We start from the raw sequence: 8,070 nt of genomic DNA, 5'->3' as shown, positions 1-8,070 counted from the left end.
CTTCATTATTCATAAATTATTATTATTTTATCATATGTTACACTGTCCAATGTCTCCCCCCACCTTCTTCTCTGCTCTCCCTCTCCCAGGGAGGAGGCTATACGTAGATTCTTGTAATCAGTTCCCCCTTTCTTCCCCACATTCTCTCCACTCTCCAGCCATCGCCACTCTCACCACTGGTCTTGAAGGAGTCATCTGTCCTGGATTCCCTGTTTCCAGTTGCTATCTGTATCTATGTACATCCTCTGGTCTAGCCAGACTTGCAAGGTAGAATTGGGATCATGATAGTGGCGGGGGGGGGAGGAAGCATTTAAGAACTAGAGGAAAGTTACATGTTTCATCGTTACTACCCTGCACCCTGCCTGGTTCATATCCTCCCCACAACCCTTCAGTAAGGGGTGTCTGTTTGGCTAGCATTGGGCTTTGAGTCTCCTCTCTGCACTCACCCACACTTTTTTTTTCTCTCAATATCTGTAACAAAATTTATCCCTGAGGCTCAGCAGCAAGGAACAGGGCCCATGAGTTGCAGTGTCTCTGTAGCAGCCTCTTGGGCCAGTGCTAGCCATGGGTGGGCAGACACTGAATTTGACACAGCTGCTCACCCACATTTTTAATGATATGATTTTTTGTTCCTTGATGCTTGTTACCTGATCCCTTCGACAGCTTGTGGTCACACAGGCTGATGTGTTTCTTCCATGTGGGCTTTGTTGCTTCTGAGCTAGATGGCCACTTGTTTATCTTCAAGCCTTTCAGACCGCAGACGATATATCTTTTGATAGCCGGGCACCATCAGCTTTCTGCACCACATTTGCTTATGCACACGTTTGTCTTCAGTAGTTGTGTCTGGAAGGTGGGCACCCACTGATATGGTTTTTAGCTCTTTGATGTCTGATAACTGGTCTCTTCTACATCTCGTGGTCAGACAGACTGGTGTGCTTCATCCATGTGGGCTTTGATGCTTCTCAGCTAGATGGCCTCTTGTTTAACTTCAAGGCTTTAAGACCCCAGACGCTATATCTTTTGTTAGCCGGGCACCCTAAGTTTTCTTCACCACATTTGCTTATGCACACGTTTGTTTTCATTGATCGTATCAGGGAGGTGGGCACACATTGATATGATTTTTAGTTCTTTCATGTCTGATAACTGGTCCCTTTTGCACCTTGTGGTCAGACAGGCTGGTGTGCGTCTTCCATGTGGGTTTTGATGCTTCTCAGCTAGATGGCTGCTTGTTTACCTTCAAGCCTTTAAGACCCCAGACACTATATCTTTTGATAGCCAGGCACCATCGGCTTTCTTCATCACATTTGCTTATGCACACTATTTTCTTCAGCAATTGTGTCGGGAAGGTGTGCATCCTGGAATGCCGATTTAATAGAACAAAGTGTTCTTGCATTGAGTAAGTGCTTGAGTGGAGGCCCAGTGTCCATCTGCTGCCTTAATACTAAACCTATAAATATATGCATATAGGTCTATTCCTCCACACGCCTATAAATATATTTACATATGTACATGCCAGTCTTTAGACCTCTATAATAAACTGCTCCTCAATATATAAGTGAGTGTTTTTAGACAAGTCAAGTTTTGAGAATCAGTTGGAAAAACTTGAATTACAGCGCAAAGTCGTTGGCCCCAGTGTGAGCTAGACATTTTAGATATGTCCCAAAGTCAAAATCTACATCCTTGACCGAAGGCCGCTATCCCACAGATTTGCTGTTGTGTCAAAGTGAATTAGGGTTCCGTGTAGAGCCACATCCCTCAGGACCATTTGTGGGTGAGGAGAGAGTTGGTCTTGCAAAGGAAGAGAACTATTCATCAATAAATCGAATGTATCTGAGGTATCCAATTCAGTTTGTGAACTGGCAGCCTTGCATTTGTGTGAAGAGAAGCAGTCCTTAAAATATATTAGCAGATTTTATCTGATGGAAGGGAGCAAGGTCACATTAACAGTAGCTGGAATACAGCCCAAAGCTTCTCTCTTAATCACAGTTGCTGTGCGTGCCTGCAACACCCGGCAGAGACCCCTGTGCTCAGCCGCAGTGGTGAGGGTGGCCAACAAGAGGGCCATTTGGCAAGCACTGCCAAGCCTCTTATGCCCCTGAGTAGGAGTCTACATATGAACTCAAGCCAGCTTCCCACAAGTCACTGCTGCCTCTTTTATTCCCATCCTTTAATTTTTGAGCCAGAAATGGGGAACAGGAGCAATCCAAAAACAGACAAACTCCTTAAACAAACCAAGACCATCCTATTTCCAGACACTGAAACATACCATTTCTTTGGTTATGCTTCTTTTTTCATTTTAAGATAGATTACTATCACCCTTAATGTCTCAATGTTAGCATCACTTCTTCTAAACATATTTTCTAACACATTCATCAAGACAAAAGTCATGTTTATGGTAAATTCTGAGTTTATTTCTTTTCCTTTTTCAGTTAGAAAAAATGTGTTGACACATATTCAGAAAGGTGCAGAAGACTATAACAAATTGACCCACAATTGAGAATTATCTTAATATTTATTTTTATATCATTCGCATCTTTTTTCCTCCCTAGAAAGTCCACTCTGACAGTTCAATATCTCCCCAGCATTACCCTAAACCCTAACATGAGTTTAATTTAAATTAAGAGTCAAGCCTAATACTGACACCTACAAACGTAAGTTCCATTAACACCAACATACAATAGCACTCTATAAGTTTCTCATTTACAGAAATATCATGTATTTATATTATAAAACACTGTTTTCAAATTTTACCCATTTATAAATATATTTATAAATATATCTAATTTTTAAATTACTATGAAGTGGTAAATTATTCTTCTCAGGCTTTTCACATGTATACACTGACACTCATCAACTGTTTATTTGTCTGTAAGCTTCATGAAATTAGGTACTTTGTTCACCATTCTTCTCCCACAGCACAGTGTCCGCACATCGTAGAATACTAATTGATGTTCTCTCTTTACTTCACTGGAAGAAAGCTTTTTGTATTTATTTGGAAGTCTATTCATTTAATTTCCTCCTCTTGTTTTATTAAGTTTGTAAAACAATTTGGAGAAAATGTTAATGAAGCCTTGTTGATTCAGACCATTGGTTTTAATTTAGTAGGAGGCTTGTGAATCATATTAATATGATATACTGCTGGACAACTAGTAGAGTACAGTACCTTCCCTAAAAAATGCCTATTAAGTTTAGGACCTCTCCTGAGCAAGATTCACTTCAGGATCTACATTTGCTTCACTTAAGACACATTAGTTATTTTCTTTCAGCTTCAATTTTATCTGTACCTTACATGAGTAGACTAGATTAATAAAATTTAACTTCTAAGATTAAAATAAAATAATCCATGTAACACTGCTATGGCATATGATATATAATGAACGTTAGTGGTAATATGTATTGCAATTTATTATGGTGCTCCAAGTTCAAGCATGCTGAAAAAACCTTCTGTTGTTACATCGTGCTTGCCTGGAGATAGTTTAGGACAGGGGACTACAAACTATGGCGCAAGAGCCATATGCAGCTCTTTCAATAAGTACATGTGGTTCTGAAGTGAAATTGATAAAACATTAAAGGATAGTATTCAGACCAAGTTGACTTCATTGTTTGTAAAATATATTTAGGACTCTCAAATAATTTTTAATTTGTCTTGAGGGACAAAATGGACTCTTCCAACTCAAATGTTTGCTGACTCTTGGTTTAGAAAGTTATCCTTAAAGTTAAAAAATAAAACAAACCAACCCACTATGTCCTTTCTATAAAGTGTTCTGTTACAAAGAGTAGAGGCTTTGGATTCAGCTAGATAGCATACAAGTTAACAATAACTAGGTAACTGTGACTAGCCTGCTCGGGATTTCTCAGCACTCCAAGCCTAGTTTCTTCATCTACACATCATGAATTCTACCCTGTGGGAAAATGATCAATTTTCTGACCAATCTAATTCCCTTCTCCCTTCCATCTGACCTCTGGCCATGAAGCAGGAGACCTTATAAGACAGCAAGTATAAAGTAGAATTCTCAAAATACACATGACAACAATGGTATGTAAAAATATTTATGAAAATTTTGTCGTCAAGATAATATAGTTAAACACATTTTTCTCTTTTCATTTCTATATTTGCTGTGGCTGATATGGCTATGTCAGCAAGGGCTATGCCAACCTCTTATTAAAAATGGCATCCATGTGAAAGTCAAGGGAAACAAACAGACATGGAGCAAAATTCTCCGGACATTGTCAGGACCAGGCCTTAGGGAAGGGAGGCGGGTATTAAAAACCTTCACCTGTCTCAATCTCCCAAAGTCACGGTGTTCATCACCGATGTAGTAGAGATACCCAAGTTGTAAACACAATGTGTATGCTTTTATTTTTAATGTAATTTCCAGGTAATGTGTGACTTGTCGGAAATTGTATCATGTTCTCTGAACTCTGTGTTCAGGCCTTCACTTGTTTTCACCAGCTTCACAGAGGTTTTATGAAACTGAAGTGAAATGATACAGAGGATGTCTTTTGATTACTCCAGCCTTTTAAAAAACAACCCAAATTCTAAATAAAATGTTGCAGTAAGAATTGTTGTGTTTAGCATTCTCCAATTTGACTCTTTTATAACAGTTTATTGTTGACAGCAATTCTTCATTTAGCTCATCATAAAAGTTGGTGCTTCTATTTATTTATTTTTACATTTAAAAATGGGAGACATTAACTAGTCCAAGAATATCCACATATCCCGGTACCATTGTTCCAATAACACCATGTGACAATTGTCTTTCTTTCAAGTTCCCAAACCATAGGATCTTACTGAAGAGCTCACCCTACACAGCCATGGGTTAAGGAAGAATCTGATTGTTCACACACTGAATGGGAACTATCTGTTACAAATGAAAGGCACTAATGGAAAAGCATTAAGAAGATGCCCCTTCACAGATATTTCATTTTAAGGAAGGGCTTTTGAAGATTAAACAGAAATTCAAGCAATGAATAATTATGTATAATACTAAGTGTAGTCTATTGGGAGCAATTAAGATGTATGAGTTTTTAAATTGTTCAAGAAATAATTATTGATTGAATGAATAACTAGAATGATGAATAAATAAAGGAGCTTGTTTGGAATGGGAGGTATTAACAGGATTCCTTGAGCCATTTTTAAATAGTCCTGGGTGAGAGTACTAGTTTAGTAACAACACACTACAACCTGTATTTTTATACCCCTGTTTTCCAAAAATGTCTAAGGGAGCTCTAGAAGTACAGTGCATACTTGGAAAGGGGAGGGGAGGAGCCACTGACTTTGGCTGATACCTGGAATGCATGCTGCAGGCTGGGCTATACCTCCCCATACGAATGTAACATTCTTAGCAGGTTTGCATGTCTTTATGATTTAAAGTGGAAATGCTTCCAGGCTCAAGACATAAATTGTATTCATACAGTGGCAGCTTCGAACTTTTGACTTCCATTTAGAAAGACAACACAATGGGGAGGTTATTCATTTTGATAGCTTTCAACACATTTCTCATTATTTTCAACTCCCCAGCCAAAGATTCTCCCACTAGAAGTACATGACTATTGTGCCCCCCGGGTGAATCCAGTGTTTGGAACAAGAAAATATTGATCTTCCATTGTGTAACTCTTGTGTAATTAAATGAAAGTGCAAGAAGGGGGACAGGTTGAAAGCATTTGCTACGATCAACTTTTCCAGTGACCCCTTAAAAATCTCACACGTTTCTATTGTTGAATCTTGTTGACAGATACTTATTTCAATCACATTTTGGCCTTGCATAGCTTTTAAAGTCTGTTGTTTTTTTGTTTTTTGTTTTTTTTTAAATTAAAGCCTGGCTTCTCTAGCCCAGGGTGATTCCAAGAATTGATATGGTGCACATTAAACCCTCGCTCTTTGCCCAATCCACTCTCATTCATCATAGTTGGTTTAATTCTTAGGACTTACTCCAAAATAGCCTCTAAACTTATTGGCTTCTCCATAAACGCAAGAAAAAGGCATCTCTGTACAACCACCTCCAGCAACATGTACTTTGTCTTTACAATCTCATTATTGTTGCTTCAGTCTGTGCAGTAATTGAAAACGCTCTTGAGCTGTGTTCTACCATTATACATAGCTCTGTTATCTTGCTAAATATTTCCCAGTATGCTTTTCTCTGTATCTCCACAAGGTCAAAAGAATTTTCCTTAGATTTTTTGTGGGGTATTTAATATTATTTGATAAAATTATGACTAATAAATATCCTATGGGCTGTTTTGCTGTCTTGCTTATCTAAGTAATTGATACAGTTCTTGCTGTTTGATTGCTTTTGATTAGGAAACACACTGGGTGTTTTTCTTAGGTTTCATAGTTTTTTAATTTAAGCGTTAGTCATTCTTCTCATTATTAACTTGTATATATGTCATCTATTTGTTTATTTAAAATTGTATTTCATGACTATAAACTCTCATGAATGTACAGGACTTTACTAAGCATCTTATGTACATCAGGACAATCACTTCCCACAATAAGTTAATGAGATTTGTTCCAGTGCCTTCATTTTATTGATGAAAGCACTGAGGTTCAGGGACATTAGACACATATATAAGTGGAAACAATAGGATTATACCCCAAACCTTCACTTCCAAATATTGTGTTTTTTAACCCCTATATTATTTTGGATTTGTCAAGAGTTGAATATTTGTGACATTAAACCAACTATGATGGCAGCTGGCTAAGAGAGAAAAGTAAATTAAAAGAGTGTGGTGGAGAGAAATTTCCTAATAATGGCTCTGACTTACGGCTCTGTTCTGTTCCCTGAATGACTGAGTGGGACCATACAATTTGGGCATTTGTAACACTAAGACTAAGGATCGGTCAGTTTTTGCTACCACACCTTTGGCCATAAAGATGCGCCATCTTTGATGCAGGAGTAAGAGAGAGAAAACCCAAAGACCTTGGAAGATCACGTTTAAGATGTTCTGAAATGGCAGGGGCCACCAAGACCAGACTGTGGCATGGAGACTCTGAGGACTAGTCCTGAGACTATGGGGAACCTTCGCATTTGGCCCAACACTATGGAACTATGGGACAGAGTGACATGCAGCTGGCTTCCCGACCCTCATAGGCAAAGGCCATGGAGGCTAGTCTGACCCTGCCTTGGGGCAGTAGATTGGCCAGAGGATGTCAGCTATGATCCTGCATTTCTGGTACTGCCTTTGAGAATGTTGCAATTTTTCATTGGAGAAGAAAATCTAGGACACAATGGGGAGGATACACTTCCTTCAAATATGCACAGATTAAAAATATTCCTGATGTTATAGATAGCTGCTGTGGTCACTAATGGAAACATTTTATAAAACAAGAAAAAGAAGAGCAGTAAGTGTGTTAGCTCTAATAACGTCGCAATGACAGAAGAAGTTTTTATTCATGGATTTCAGTAATATGACCAGACTCCATATAACTCCATTTTATTTCTTTAGAGTTGGTTCCATTATGGTATATAGTTCCAGGACTTTCTATTTAATGTTCCTTGGTTACATCCAGCAATAAAAACACAAATCTGCTTCTGTGACAGTTCTCAAAATGCATGAAGTTGACTTTTACTAATCATGCTTGAATTGAGTTGGATAATGTGGCTGTCCTCCAAAGAAAAAATAATATTGTTACCAAGATGAGGTTTGCAAGTTGACTTAATTTAACTAAAGACAGCTCCTGAATTCTGAATTGGGATCAACTGTGCACATGAACTATATATAAAAGAAACCCTAGCAAGTATCAGGGAGGAGGATGAAACTTTATCGAGGACTCTGCCTTAAAGTGGGCCTTTTCCATAGACCCAGGACCACCACTCACGTGTCCCTTTGCGTTCTGTAGCTTGTGCCTTGCTTCGATTTTAGAAAGGACACCACAAGTATTTGAAAGAGTAGGGGAATCTGTGGTGAAGTGGTTTCAGAGGAGCTTCTGGTCGCTTCTGCGAGCTTAGCCATGGCCGACTTTATGAATAGCAAGAAAACACTGTCAGCTACAGTGACAGGAAATTAGGGCCTCAGGTGAGAAAGCGCCCCAAGTATGACTAGGGAGAGGCGCCCCTCCAAGTGTCATTG

The 8,070-nt window shown here is 38.8% G+C and overlaps 1 non-coding gene across 1 annotated transcript; it reads right to left on the bottom strand.

Annotated features, from left to right (window-relative positions):
• Positions 1-465: 465 nt before the first annotated feature.
• Positions 466-599, bottom strand: LOC142437680 (small nucleolar RNA SNORA5). Its single transcript, XR_012782218.1, has one exon. It is a non-coding gene; the product is annotated as a small nucleolar RNA SNORA5 (small nucleolar RNA).
• Between the last annotated feature and the right edge of the window lie 7,471 nt (positions 600-8,070).

The sequence above is a fragment of the Tenrec ecaudatus genome, chromosome 1, assembly GCF_050624435.1.
Source record: "Tenrec ecaudatus isolate mTenEca1 chromosome 1, mTenEca1.hap1, whole genome shotgun sequence".
Lineage (NCBI taxonomy): Eukaryota > Metazoa > Chordata > Mammalia > Afrosoricida > Tenrecidae > Tenrec > Tenrec ecaudatus.
Note: the sequence above shows the minus strand (reverse complement) of the source record. Positions and strands in the feature narration are given on the sequence as shown.